This window comes from Protopterus annectens, chromosome 3.part0 (assembly GCF_019279795.1).
Source record: "Protopterus annectens isolate FY-2018-M chromosome 3.part0, PAN1.0, whole genome shotgun sequence".
Classification (NCBI taxonomy): Eukaryota; Metazoa; Chordata; order Ceratodontiformes; family Protopteridae; genus Protopterus; species Protopterus annectens.
The window spans coordinates 1,508,161,334-1,508,177,514 of record NC_056731.1 but is presented as its reverse complement, the minus strand read 5'-3'; positions in this window follow the sequence as shown (position 1 = coordinate 1,508,177,514).

Here is a 16,181-nt window from a genome sequence, read left to right as displayed (position 1 = left end):
TCTAAAAAGAAAAATGTTATAACTTAAGTAAAAATGAATGGTTGGCTTTGAAGAACCTTAAACAACAAAGGTCTAATTTTATATTTAAATGTGCTGATAAAGGTGGTAATTGGGTTATTTTGGATAAATAGAAATATTGTGATATGGTGGATAATTTGTTAAAAAATGTTGAGGAATATAAAAGATTAATTAGGGACCCCACTGTGGAATTTAATGATGAACTTTTAGCTTTATTAGAAAGAGGAGAACATCTGGGTTTTTTTTTTTAATATAAAGATGTTTGTAAATTACATATAAAAAACCCATGATACCTATTTTATATGCTTTTCCTAAGGTGCATAAAAATTTACAACAGCCCCCAGGTAGGCCTATAGTTTCGGGGGTGGGTTCGTTTTTGAGTAATATCAACATTTTTTTAGATTTTCACCTGAAGGCACATTCAAAAGAGTTGTGGATCATATTTCCAATACTCAGGATTTGATTAATGTGGTGTCTAATATTCAGTGGCACAATGATTACTATTGGGTCACCATTGATGTGAAATCACTATATACTAATATTAATCTTAGATGGGGTTTGGAATCCATCATTGATATGTTGGGTGATGGGCCTAGGACCACCTTCTTAGTGAATTTATTGGAATTTTGCTTAACTCACAATTATTTTTCTTTTAATAATGATTTTTTTTCTGCAGTTGAAAGGTACAGCTATGAGGGCTGCTTTTGCACCCTCATATGCCATTATATATATGGGGTATTTTGAAAAGAAATTTATTTACCCCACTATTTTCTTTAGGAATAATGTTTTGTTATATAAACGGTTTATAGATAACCTTATTTTTATCTGTAAGGGTGATGTAAATGATTTTCTTGATTTTTTTGATGTTCTTAATACCAATGAACATGGTCTCACTTTTTCTTATGAGTTGAATAGGGAAAAGATTAATTTTTTGGACTTACCATTATGTAATGATCAGGAAATTATAGGCTATAGGCCTTTTAGGAAATTAACTTCGGTTAAAATGTTTTTACATGCCACGAGTATGCATCCAAGGCATTTATTGAATTCTTTACCTTTTGGTGAATTTAAAAGAATCTATGAACATACTAGTGAAAAAGAAGAAAAAATTTATGTTATGAATTGAATAAGGTCTTGTCTAGGCTGAGTGAAAGGGGCTATGACAAGGCATATTTATTGAGATGCAAAAATAAATTACTGGGGAATAATATTGATGGATCATTTACTTCATTTAGGAGTATTGAACCTAGTGGCAAGACATATGTAACAAGAAAGATTGATGATGAACAAAAGTTTTTTTATGTCACTAGGTTTTCCCCATTTTCTAATGAATTGATTCAATTAGTGAAAAGACATTGGCATATTATTTGTGAAGATCAATCTATAGGTTATTTGTTTCCTAAATATATCACATTTTCTTTCAAGAGGGGAAAGAATTTGAAAGAATTATTAAGTTATAATTTTGTTGAGGGAAACAATAACCTTTTATCACCCGGTACCTTTTCATGTGGATATTGTATTGTTTGTAGTAAGGTCAAGAATTTGAATATTATTAATGGCATTACTTTTGTTCCTAAATTTTATTTCAACTGTAGATCGACGGGGGTGGTCTATATTTTGGGCTGTTCATGTAATGACATCTGGTATATAGGACAGACCAAACGTATGGTTAGGGTTCATGTCTTGGAACATTTAAAAGACATTAGAAATAATAATCCAGTTAGTCCTGTTGCCCAACATTTTCATGATAGACATGATAACTCCCCCAATAGTTTGAAATTTTGTGTACTTGGAAAGCCCTTCCTTTCTAGAGGGGGTGACATTGTAGCTAAATTCTTGGAATTAGAAACAAGAATGATTTTAAAGTTTAAGACCTTAAAGCCTTTTGGTTTGAATCAGGAATTAGGTATATAATTAAGTATATACATTTTATTTTCATATTTTGTATTGTATTTGTATGTTTTTCACATTATCTTATATTAATTCAAGTTGGTTTGAATATTTATATCAATGTATTTATTGAAATTCAAATGGTCACTTTAAATGTTAAAATGTTATTTTGCTTAATTGCTTGATATGCTTATTAATTGAATAATTGTAGCTGTGTCTTCATGTATATATATTGGTTTAATGCTAGAATTAATTGTGATCCATGAAGGCGAATTGCCGAGGTACCAGATCGCTGTGAATAAAAGAAAGTGCTGGTTTAGTGCTAGTTACTTGTGTTTTTTACACATGACAATATTCTCTAGTGTGGCTCAGGGTTGCAGTCCCTGGAGTGGTCTCCAGGGGTGGGTATTGTATTCACCATCCATTCATCTGGGTTAGTATTGTGGGTGGCCAGTGATGTGCACTGCTTCTCATGTATGTGATCGATATTCCATAACATAGACAGTGTCTGGGTTGTACACATGTCCCACACCCATGTTCTTTGATGTGTGAAAGTGTACTTGAGGTCTCTGGGGCATGTTGTGTGGACAGATTGTTATCTTCTGATGTAGCATTCCTGACCTCATTTGGTGAGACCTGGCTATGGAACTGAGGTTGTGCTTGCACCTACATTGACAGCATGATACAGGTATTCAGAGGAGTTAGTGGCATCTGTCTATACAGGGCATGTGTATAAAGCATGGTATTCCCTTTGTGGGTTACATTTGCAGACTCTACAGTTGTTGCAGGTGTCCAGTGGGGAACATAGCAAAAAGGCCACTGTAAGCATTTATTTGCCTACTGCAGGGATGGAACAGGGTGCCATGTCTTTTTACTTGTGGGATAACACACAGTCAGGAGATGTAACACATCACAGAACTTTCTGATGTCAGTGGCACTGTTGTGTTCAACAGGCATGTAGTCCACTGCAATCACACAATGGTTACTATCTGTGAGGCAATATACAGGGAACTACCAATATAGTGGTTGTTGCCTAGCCAAATGTGTTTGTGTATGCAACATGGGTGAAGAGTGTTCTCTGAGTAATAGAAGGGTTGCCTTTATTGTTCACCAATCCATAATGTCACATGTAGGGTTATGGATTGTCTACACCAGCCTCTCTGTTGTTTGACATCTGTTGTCCTTGTAAGGTGGACACTGTGACATATACTAGGTCCTCAACATAATAATTTAGCAAAACCCACTCCATAATGGATCTTGTTATTCCACAATCACAGCAACCTCCACACAGAATATTGATGACAGGTAAACACACTTGCCAATACTGAGATTCAAACCCCTACCTAGCTATGTATTGCTATTATAGTTAGTGTATCGCATTTATCACACGGGCCATGGAGCTTATAAGATGGATGTTGTTCCAAGGTACTTCTAAGGTGAGGAACATCACAGCCCTTGTAAATACTGGCATTGGGTGATGTATTGGGTAAGAGATCCCAAAAATAATTTTGCCCTAATCACACATTTACATTTGCCAGGGGAGAGGTTTAAACCTCATTCTAAGAATCTTTACGGACCATTATGTTACACATTTACCACATGCACCACTGATCTGACACAGTTTAGGGTTGACATCATGTACTTCTAAGGTGGATGATATCTACAGAACTGCTAAAGTCAGTCTCTGAGATGTGTACTGGGTGTAAACGAGGCCACAATCTTTGAGGTACACACACAAATACTTGCTACAGATGAGATTCAAACCCATACTGTGCAGTTACTGCTACTAAATTGTTCTGCATTGATGTCATGCGCCATGGAGCTTACATGTTGGAGAGCTCTTCACAGGTATCTTTGAAGGTGACTAACATCAACAGCAATGCTAAAGGACAGGTAAGGGGAGAGTAGTAAGTGTGCATGTCCATAATACCAGGTATTATCAAAAACACACACACTCTCTCACACAAACTCACACAGTTTCACAGTTGCCATCTTGGAGATAAGAACTCCTACCTGACTTGGTATGTTACACTATAGCAGTACACAGTTATCCCAAGTGCCATGCAGTTTATGGGGCTGGCCCTTGTCCAAAGAGTTATTTCAAGATGACTGACATCAACAGGCTTGCTAAAGTAGGGCAATGTGAGGTGTAGTGACTGTGAATGACCTCAAAATAATTCATCTCCACACACACACACACACACACACACACACACACACACACACACACACACACACACACACACACACACACAAACACACACACAGAGTTTCACAGTTGCCATGTCTGGGATTAGAATTCCTACCTGACTAGTATGTTACACTGAAGTAGTACGCAGTTATCGCAAGTGCCACAGAGCTTATGAGGCTGGCCCTTGTCCAAAGAGTTATTTCAAGGTGACTGACATCAGCAGGCTTGCTAAAGTAGGACAATGGGAGGTGTAGTGACTGTGAATCACCTCAAAATCATTCATCTCCACACAGACACACAAACACAGAGTTTCATAGTTGCCATGTCTGGAATTAGAACTCCTATCTAACTAGTATGTTACACTATAGCATTACACAGTTATTGCAAGTGCCACAGAGCTTATGGGGCTGGCTTTTGTCCAAAGGGTTATGTCAAGGTGACTGACATCAGCAGGCTTGCTAAAGTAGGGCAATGGGAGGTGTAGTGACTGTGAATGGCCTCAAAATCATTCATCTCCACACACACAGAGTTTTACAGTTGCCATGGCTGGGATTAGAACTCCTACTTAACTAGTATGTTACATTACAGCATTACGCAGTTATCGCAATTGCCACAGAGATTATGGAGCTGGCCTTTCTCCAAAGGGTTAGACATCAGCAAGCTTGCTAAAGTAGGGCAATGGGAGGTGTAGTGACTGTGAATAGCCTCAAAATCATTATTCTCCACACAAACACACACACACACACACACACACACACACACACACACACACACACACACACACACACACACACACACAAACTCATACACAGTTGTCATGTCTGGGATTTGAACTCCTACCTAACTAGCATGTTACAACATAGTATTACACAGCTATCACAAGCACTACAGAGCTTATGAGGCTGAGACTTGGCCAGAGGGTTATTTCAAGGTGACTGACATCAGCATGAGTGGTAAAATGGGCAATGGAAAGTGCGGTGTGTGTGTGTGTGTGTGTGTGTGTGTGTGTGTGTGTGTGTGTGTGTGTGTGTTTGAATGGGCCATAAACCATTCCTCTGCAAACACACACACACAAAACACTCAGTCACACACAACTTTACATTTGACAGGACTGGGTATACAAATGCTAGATCAATACTGATTTGCGCTATCATGTTACACAGTTATCACAAGCACCACAGACACTATAAGGCTGAGGGCTACCAAAAGCAATGTCTACAGTGATTGACATCAGCACATCATGTGATATTGGCCAATTGGATGTGTGGTGGGTGGGACAGGCCTCATGATGGAAATCTCTCTGCCACTGTCTGTCTCTGTCTTCCCCACATCTGTGTGTGTGTATGTTTGACATATTATAGTGTGTTTGGCCTTGGATATGTGTGAGTATTCCTATCCAATGTGTATGCAAAGCATGAATGGTGTGCAATGTGGTGTGTGTGCACAGACATCTGCGATGTACAGATATGTATAGTCCACTGTTGTTGTCAGACATGGGCTTCATTTCACTAAGTGTAGGAGCATGCCCAGTATGACCTTCTGTATTGAGTGTGTGAATCCATTCCAGGTAGGTTGTACTCCAGTCCAGAATTTGCTGTTCTATACCTACAGCTAGTGACCTGTTTCTGCAGGATATCTGTAGATAAGTTGACAATATGGCGTCACAATGGGCAAAAGATAGTGGGATACTGTAACTATTGTGTATGTGCTGTTTGTGTTACATGGTTCATGTTAGAAGAGATATTCAGACATATGTACTGTTTTACATTATGATGTACTATGTCATCAACTACTGACAGATATACTTATTTGCTCACACTTATTTCCTGGGAAATATAAGATGAATGAAGCTGTGCCCAGTATTGTGGTCTGCAGCCTACATATTCTTGCTCACTCATGCCATTCTGGATGGGAAGCTGCAGAAACTTGCTGATGGGTCTGTGTAAATGGTCCAGCACCTTGGTACTGTGGTAGCTGAGGATCCCCTGCTTGTACATATATCGACGTAACAGAATGCCCATACCCTGATGTGGCCATACCTCTCAGCTGTACAGATTTACACAGGTTACCCAGAGTCAGGGGTCATATATCTGGTCAGTTTCCCTTCACATTGTGGTTTACAAGCAGGTTTGTAGCCACCAATTACTGGGTTTGCAGGCAGGGGTAGTATGGGCACACATCAGAGTTTCAGACTTCACACACTCCATGGCATCCATGCTTCTACACCCCCTCACTCTGTTATTCAATCCCCTTCCTAACATTATGCGAGGGTATCTGAGAAGTATCCCTATAGTTGTCCCTTCATCCCATCAGTATTTAGGGGTTGGTCCACAGTTCATGCAGTAGGACATGGTAAGCATGCTACTGGGATTTGTCAACATGGCCTTGCATTTGTGTTCTGTGGACTGTGCTATGTTGTTAGTTGGGACCCTATGAGATAACATACATTGGCAGTACGGGTGAGGCACAGACCTTTGACAGGGGACTGTAGGGCATTTGGTAGTGATGCAGGCCATCTGTAGCAGGCCAGTGCATTCTGTCACTCCTACATTCCCAGGCTGCAAGCCACTGGATTCCCCTGGAGTGACAGGGTAAGTGTGCAAGATCTTAATGGCAATAGTTTCTTTCCATATTAATCCATTGGTCTGGATGGTGGCAGGGTGCTGCTTAAAGCTAGGGACACCTCTTCAGCATGCTGCATTCTGTGGGTATTCCCATACAGAAGTGGAGGTCATACTGTACTCATTCACAACATCAGGAATATGACCTGTGATAAATGTGTGGTTGATGGTGGGGTGAGCTGACTGCATGTGTGATATGGAAGATTCTTGCAGCTGACTCACAGATATATCTGGGACATTCCCCTTATGCTGCATTGTGCAGGGACATAGGCAGTCTCTCATTACTTCATAACTGTGCCTTTTGTAGTCTGCCAGTGATTGGCCAGACTACATCAGTATTCATACTACACAGACAACTAATTTGCTGCTAACCTGTATATACAATTCCAAAGGTGTGTGCAGTTGACAGTTAAATTTAATGTACTCTGTCTAGGGTACTTCCACCTGTGTACTGTGTGTATGTGTGGGCCCACATTCATGGCACGTCCATCTTTCAGATGGTGACAGATATTGACATCTGGACAGTGAGAATTGATGACTGCTGAATTGGGTATTGCTGAGATGCATTGTGGTTGGCACTGCTGTTGTTGGAACATGGCCCTGTCATCAACAGTACTGGCCATAGGTCACCAAGACACAACCCTCCATGCCTACATGCTGACCACTTCCACACAATATAGAACACACAACAACCTAACACACAGACCCCTGAATATTGTACACATGCAACAATCTGTCCTGTAAATTGGGCCAGCTCAGGTAATCTGTGCTCCACTGTTATTAAACCCACACATACATGTTGCTGCATTTCTACATAGGATTGTGGGGGAGGGCACACCTGACAACTGTAAGCATTTGCTATGACTGTACTGGTATTTCAGGTACTCTTTTGGCTTCCATTTCATTTTTGTATTCTGAACTATCATGCAGACTAAAGGCATATTGGTAGACTACAGATCTTAGGTTTTATTGACCTACATTTCAGTTTCAGACATCTTACCTTCAGAAGTAACATACAACTGCCAGACCTGTTGTAGTCTGTCTTTGTAGGTCTGGAGGGAGGGCTGTTCAACATTGCCATCAATTGGAGACCTTAGCACAGCCTTTCTTTATGGTCATCTACACCTGTCCTGTTGGCTGAGGCTAGTGTTGGGTATGTGAGCCTCACTGACATGCATGTGTGTGTCCTACGGACACACATTTGGGTCACCCAAGTACTGCAGTAGGATTTGTCACCTTGTCTTGTACTGCCTACTTTGTTGACACCAGTATTTGTTATGGATTTCATGCTGCCCATATAGGTGTCCACTATCTGCTGCCATCCCATTCAGCCACCCAATTTCCTTGCATGCTCACATCCATACCATAGATACAACTAGCAGAACATACTACTCTATTCAGCAATTGATAGGAAGAGTGACTTACCTTGTGGCTGTGCCATTATTAAGGATGGTGCTGGAGGGCTGACTATATCGGATGCACATAGTACACTCCTTATACATGGTAAAGCACAGGTAGTGTCATGTTTGGCATCCCCTTTACTGTATGTGTGAGTCAGAGAGAGGTGTCTTTCCCTGGGTCCCTACCATGTTAGCGTATGTGCTATGCGTTGCCTCTTTGCCAAAGCCTGGACATACTGGGCACACCTCCTTCTGCCTATATGGGCAGGCTCAGGGTGTTCCTCCTTTGAGACCCTCTTTGCCTGTGATGGCCTTGGCAATGGTGGGGAGCTGTGTGGCCCTGCCCCATGCTGTTCCTGCTGTAGCTGTTTCCACAGGATCATATTGTGTAGCATGGCACATACAATGAAAATATGTGTACACATAGCTGTAGAGTACTGCAAGGCTCCACCGGCTATGTCCAGGCACTGAAACCATGACTTGAGCATCCCAAACACATGCTCTATTATGATTCCAGTTTGTGTGTGTGCCTCATTATGGAGTTCTTGTTTGGGTGGGTGTGCATTTCTGATGGGTATCATCAGCCAAGGCTCCAGTGCGTAACCAGCATCCCCCACTAGGTGGCCATATGGGATGCCCTCACTGGCAAATTTCTGGTACAGCTGTATCATATGCCAGATGTGGGAGTCGTGATAGCTTCCAGGGCTGCCAGCACACACACATACAAGATAATGCCCTGGGCATTGCACATGACCTGTCAGTTGATGGAGGGGAAGCCCTTGCAGTTTATGTAGACCCTATCCCACTCACCAGATGGTGCTTTGATGTGTATGTGTGTGCAGTCTATAGCACCCAATACTTCAGGGTATTCTGCTGTTTGGTGGAAGAGCCACATATTACTGGTCAACGCAGCATGGGTGTTGAGGAAATATATGTGCTCACTGGCATGTGCTGACATGGCAGCCAGGAATTGATGGAGTACCCTGAATGCTGATACCTGTGAGATCCCCATGATATCCCCAGTTGGCCTTTGGAAGGTACCTGTGGCTAGTATTCTTAACCCTACACATACATTGATATCCTCTCGGATGGGTTCACCTCTTTTTTTTTCTGTGTGTGAGGCATGGCTGGCACAGCTCAACAATTTTCTGTAAAATGTCCCTGTCCACCCTATAGCGCTCCACTATTTCCAGCTCATGTAACCCCTGATAGGTTACCCTGGGTTTGTACACTATTCTTCTCCTCCTCACTGTGGGTTGGTCATCAGTAATCACATCGTCACCATCCTCAGGTCTCTTCCACATATTCATGTATGAGAGCAACAGCAGCCCACAACATTTTGTTAGTTTTGTCAGGTAAAATTTCCCCATCTGTGTACACCAGTGGAGTATAGTTTGTGGGAAAAACCAGAGTGAAGGGTGTTCTCATAGTTTATAGTAGTGTGCTGGGCAAGGCTGCTGCCTGTGTAATTGGCTGATTCTGATACAGTTCACCTGCTAGGTATGCTAGTTCTCCTTGATTGCCTTCCTACTCTTGTTTTCCCTTCCCATTGCCTTCCCGTTTAAGCCACGAGGCACGCTGTGCATACCCAGTGCTCAGATGTGAACAGAGCTGCTATTTCCTGTTTTTTTTTTTTTTTTAAACCTGGTGCGTGCCGCACACACCTATTAAGGTAATGTAAACACTGCTAGGCAGTCTCAGACACACACCCCTTCCTTAGCTGTGCTTAGCTAAGGGCAAACACAGGCCACAGAGCTCCAATAAGCTTACAGCATGCATGATGCTCCCCCTTATGAGGTCATCTACCTCTTATACTTATACCATGGTGTTGCTGCACCTACATGGTTGGGTGCAAGCTAACACTGAGAAAAAATCTATGATTCAGTATCAGTCCCCTCATTTGCATAAACCAAAAAGCTAATTCATAATTACCACACTCACACTGAGCCTTCCCCCTTAGCAACCATTATCCCCTGGTATTGTTGTCTTATGCATGCCATTGAATATCGTGGCAAAATGCTGATTTGTGTTTAAAAATTTATTTCCAAATTTTTTCTTATTTTTGGGCCGATCACGTTTGCGCACTGTTGCCCTACGCTTAAACAGTGAAATTCGGCCCAAAAAAGTTATTTTTTATAATTTTGCAACTATTTCCCATGCCAGTGGCCATATATTTGGCCATTGGCATGCCTACTACATTGAATCCATGCTTTCTTTGGAGGTGGCATGCCTCCATTTTGTAATTTGCAGAAATGTATTCGGTTAGTAACCAAATACATTTCTGCAGGTTACACTATTCCTGCACAGACACCTGGCTGCTTCCTGGATTGCTAATTCACCTCATTTGCATGCTTTTCACCACCAAATGGGGTAAATGGCATAGAGCAGTGGTCTCCATGTAGGAATAGTATAGGAGCACTCGTGCACGTTCCGGGAGCTTGTTCCCTGATTGCTCGTCGGCCATATTGCGTGCAGCGGCTCTTGCACTATTCCTGCACACCGTGCAGAGCTTGCTGAATCCTGGGGTAAATTCCCAAATCTCACTAATATCCATGTTCAGATATGTCCTGTAACCTACAATTAAAGTCATTCACCCACAGCAGGTTTTCCAAAAACTTAGAAAGGAAACTGTTAAAAATTACTATAGTATTATAATTTTCAGAAAAATACCAACTCAAAACCTAAATGTAAAGGCACCTAAAACTTCATCAAAGATGATCTTCTTGGAATAAGGATGATAAATGTCAACAACTGAAAAGGGCTGTTTCTTAATTGATGTATCTATCCACCAGTATTCCTCCCCACTTTAAGACCAAAATTTCTGCATACCTGATTTCTTTGTTTTTAATTGATCCTTTGTTGACCAGGTTAGCCCCATTAGGCTAAGAGCATATTTTCAGGGAAGATGCAAGATAGTATTTATATTACTAGGGAAAATTTGGCTAGGGCATCAGGGAACGCCCTCCACTCATTTATGGGGGGTGGGCCATAGGGTGACTTCTGGTTTGACAACATGGAGGATCCAGTAAGAGGTGAAGTGAGCAACTTTAGTGAATGTATTTCTCAGAAGAGACTATTAGTTCTAAAAAGAAGTTTTGGATGTTATATATAATGTGGGTAGCAGAGTACCACATTTAATCATAACAGAACTACAAGTTACTACTTTGGAGGACAACGTTCTAAAATAAATGATCCAGGAAGATGAACCGGGAGATGATATGGCAGTTTATTGATTACAATTCAAAATAAGTAATCTAATAGCTGAAGGGGAGAGTGTTCCGGCAGTATAAGAAAGGAAAGATAATAGACAAGAAGGTTGAGAACCTGATAATGGGCAGACATGTTATTTGATTGCTTCAAAAAATGCACAAAGTACTGTAAAACAAGTAAATAAAGAACTGCAAAAACAGAAACAATTATTAAAGTTGAAAGTTGAATCAAATACTGGACACCCTATAGACAGATACTTTATTTGTGACAAGTTGATAAAGCCACATGACATAAACCCGGAAGATGTCAGGGTTTTCATTCATATAGGAAATTAAGGGTTTTGTGAATTGTTTTTGAAACTTTTGAGCTTGCAGAAATTTGTCTGATAAAATGTAATGCTAAATGCTTCTGTGATCCCTGGAACAAATATGTTATAAGAGGAATGTATAAAATGTTTAGAAAGAAAATGAAACTTCAATTTAGAACAGTAGATATTACAGAAAGTGAAATAAAGGATTATATGAATGTAAAGTGTAAAGAAGTGTTTGCAATTAAGAAATGCTTTCTGATGATAGAGGGTTTTGGAATTGGGCATGAGAAAGTGATACTTTTGTGAATAATATTGATTTTAAACTGTGCCATCTGTCAAGTGTATGAATTATAAATAACAAAGGTATGCATAAATATTGGGGGTGGACAAAAACATTTTTTTTTGTTTTGTTTGTGGATCTGATTGACATTTAATTAATGAGTCTAATAAGACAAGGTATGGGCAGTGTGGGGAGATGGGACATGGAAAAGTAATTGTAAAATGTTATGTAGGAAACGGGGGTGTAGTCACAATACTGGTTTGATTGTGAAATGGATAAGAATATTAATGTGGATATGCATGAAGATATGATGGAGGAAGATGAACAAATTCTACAAAGTGATGCATTTAATGAAATTACAGAAGATGTCATTTTTGAAGTAGATGAAACAAAAAATAATAGTGAGGTATAAAATAAGTTTGAACATTTATCAAATGGAAAAAATTAAACAAGTGATGTTGAAAAATTTAATAAGAAAAAGAAAGATAAAATTGCATAAAAAAGGTACAAAAAGAAGAGAAGAGGTTTAAGTATTTTATCTTTAAATATAAATAGTTTAATTAAAGAGAAAAGAAGATTAAATGCTGTGTTATGGTGTAAAAAACAGAATTGTAATATATTAGTCATAATGGACAGTAAGCATTTAAATATGCAACAAAAAGTTTAGCTTGAAGTTAGCTGGGGAAATTAGGTATGCCAGAGGTTTGGAGAAGATTCATGTCCTAGTGTTGTTTTATTGAAAAAAAAGATTGTGCTAATATTATTGATATTATCACTATATTAACAGGGAGCTGAATGATAATTGTTTTAAGAAAAGACAGTAAAATATGGAGAGTTATTAAAAAATATATGCATCCACAATAGGGAAAAAAGAGAATTATTATTTGAAGATTTATATATATATATATATATATATATATATATATATATATATATATATATATACATATACATACATACACAGGTTCATAGGTAAGTACTAGGCTAATGGCCATGGAGCCAATGCAAGCCTATCCCAAGAACATACCCAGTCATCCTGTTGCCAGATGTTAGTTCCTTGTACCCCTATCGAGCAAGGCTGTTGAAATGATCCCCAGGGTGAATTTCCTGCTACTCATCCACTTATCAAGACTTTTCTTGAAGAGGGCCAGTATATGTATGTGTGTAGATATATATATATATATATATATATATATATATATATATATATATATATATATATATATATACAGGGTTTATATCACAACATCAAACATCCATAATATCGAATCACACAACATCGAACATGTAACATTGAAAGCAAATGAACTTTACCTGAAGTTTTTCAATGTGTTGGTGTGTTTAACCTTGTTTATATTTTCTCTTATACAAGACCTATATAAATCCTGGTCCAGGGGTAAAGTGGGTAAGCACTGGTTAGGGACAGGATATAGGAAATGCTTCCAGATTAGATATAGTGTACAGTCAGTACATGTCAATTTGATAATTCCACTCTTATATTGTTATTTGATACCAAGACCTGCGAATGTGGGAGTTGAACTCATGGAATGTTAAAGGGCTCCAGAACTTGAAGAAGAGAAAGCTGTTGCTACACATATTATTACAGGACAAAGCACTGTTTGTATTTCTACAGGAAACACATTTGATGAATGAACAATGGAATTATATTAGAAAAAAGAACTGGATTAGAGAGCTAGTGACATCAGAAGGTAAGACAAACAGTGCGGGAGTGGCTATAATTATCAAAACCCAATACAAAGATAGGATTTTAGACTCCAAAGTGGATCCAAATGGGCGATGGTGTTATGTGATTTTATCGGATAATGCATTTGATAAACCTATCCTACTTTTGAATATATATGCCTCATGTAATGATCAACACAGTTTCATAGCATCATTATATCCAATATTAACACAATATGATGGTTACTATTTTGTTGTGGGTGGGGACTGGAATACCTATCAAAATCCAAAGTTGGCTAGGTCTTGTCCACAAAGAGCATTTAATAAGCAGGCCGGGATAGCATTAAATGATTTTAAGGAAGATTTTCAATTATATGACCCATTTTCTTATTCACAATATATTAATAATGCAAATAAATACACCTTCTATTCACCATGCCACAAAATGTGGGCTAGAATAGATTACTTTTTGATATCTAAAGCACTAACGAATTTAGAACCAGTGGTGGTTATACATACTCGTCATCTATCAGATCACTCAAAAATTTTGTTAAAATTTTCTAAAGATTTAAAAGACACATGAAGGCATAGGGGTTATAATTGGTCACTCAACCCAAATCTTTTAAGTAAAAAAGAGATAGCAGATGGAATTATAAAATATTTGAAAGAATTTACAGATAGCTTGAAGCTCCAAAAACATACTCCTGACATTGAATGGGCGACAGCTAAAGCTCAAATTAGAGGATTTCTTATACAAAAAGCCTCATATTATAAGAAAATTCATAATAGTGATATTCAAAAACTAGAAATAAGAATAAAACAACTTGATAATGAGCTGATTCAGAATTTTAACGCTCAAACTGAGGAGGAAATGTTGAAGCTTCAAAGGGATCTCTTTTTGCTTCATAATAATAAATTAACGCTTCAAGAACATAGGTGTTTAGTGAAATATGCTAATAATGTGCAAATACCATCAAAAGCACTGGCAAGGATTATAAATCAATCAAAAACAAGTGGATATATTTCGGAAATACAGTATAACGACACAATATATTCTAAAACTGAGGATATTGTTGATGTTTTAGGGAAAATCTATACTAAGGTGTATGAGGGGCAAACTGATAGGTCTCTACATAACCAGAATAAAAGTTTTCTGCAAAAAATTAACTTTCCAGAATTAGAAGAGAGCCTGCAAAGTGACCTGATTAAACCTATTTCTAAAGAAGAAATAGTATATACAATTCAACATATGAAAGCACATAAGTCGCTAGGGCCTGATGGTATTACAGCTGAATTTTACAAAGAGTTTGCTGATAGTTTGGGAAAAGAATTGTCTCATGTATTTAATTATATAACTAAAAATAAAATTAGTGACCCCCACTTTAATGCGTCAAAAACAATTTTCATACATAAAACCAATTCAGATCCCCTTAACCCAGATAATTACAGACCAATAGCACTAATAAATGTGGATATGAAAATTTTAACATCAGTTATACATCGAGACTAAAGAAGGTTTTGATATATCTAATTTCTAAGGAACAAGCTGGATTTATGGCAACTAGACAAACTAGTGATAACACACTTACACTGCATAATATGATGACGTATGCTAAACAAAACAACTTTAATATCTATGCTCTTATAATAGATGCCCAGAAAGCATTTAATAGAGTAGACATAAAGTTTTTGTTTGATGTGTTACCCTATTTTAACTTGCCCCAAGAATTCATTCAGATACTACAAATATTATATAGTAATCCATACACTACACTATACATCAATAGGACTTATTCTAACAGAATACAGATTAAAAATGGTACTCGTCAGGGTTGTCCCATGTCCCCCTTATTGTTTAACCTATATCTAGAACCCCTATTTTTATATATCAAGCAAAATTTGTATCATAACGCACCAATAATTTATAGGAATAAAATATTAATGTCAGCATTCGCCGATGATCTTATTATTTATTGTACAACCCCAATTTTGGACAGTGAAAAGATATTAAAGCTCATAAACAAAATTTCGGTAGTTTCTAATTATAAAATTAACTTACAGAAAACGAATATCTTCCCGTTAAGAACCCCAAAACCTTTTTCATTAATGGCCCTGATGGGGAAGTTAACATGTAAAGAAAATATTAAATATTTGGGTATCAACTTCTCTACGGATAATAAGGACTTTTATAACAATAATGTTAAACGAGTATGGAAACACATAATAGCTGATTGTGACAGATGGAAGAATTTAAAACTACCGGTATTAGCAAAAGTATCAATAGTGAAAATGAATATACTACCACGAATGTTATACATATTTAGGTCTGCCCAATTATCAATTTCAAAAACAGTTTTTAAACAAATGCATAAAGAGCTAGCTAAATTTATCTGGAACCCAAAAAGAACTAGAATATCTTATGAGAAATTAATGACCCCTAAAACAAGAGGGGGACTTGAGCTACCAAACTTTGAAGCATATTATTTGATTGTAAACGCTAATCAAATTTTAATAATTGCTAATTATGATGTAACGAATACAAAATGGATACCAACTTGGGTGGTCTTGAATTATAAGC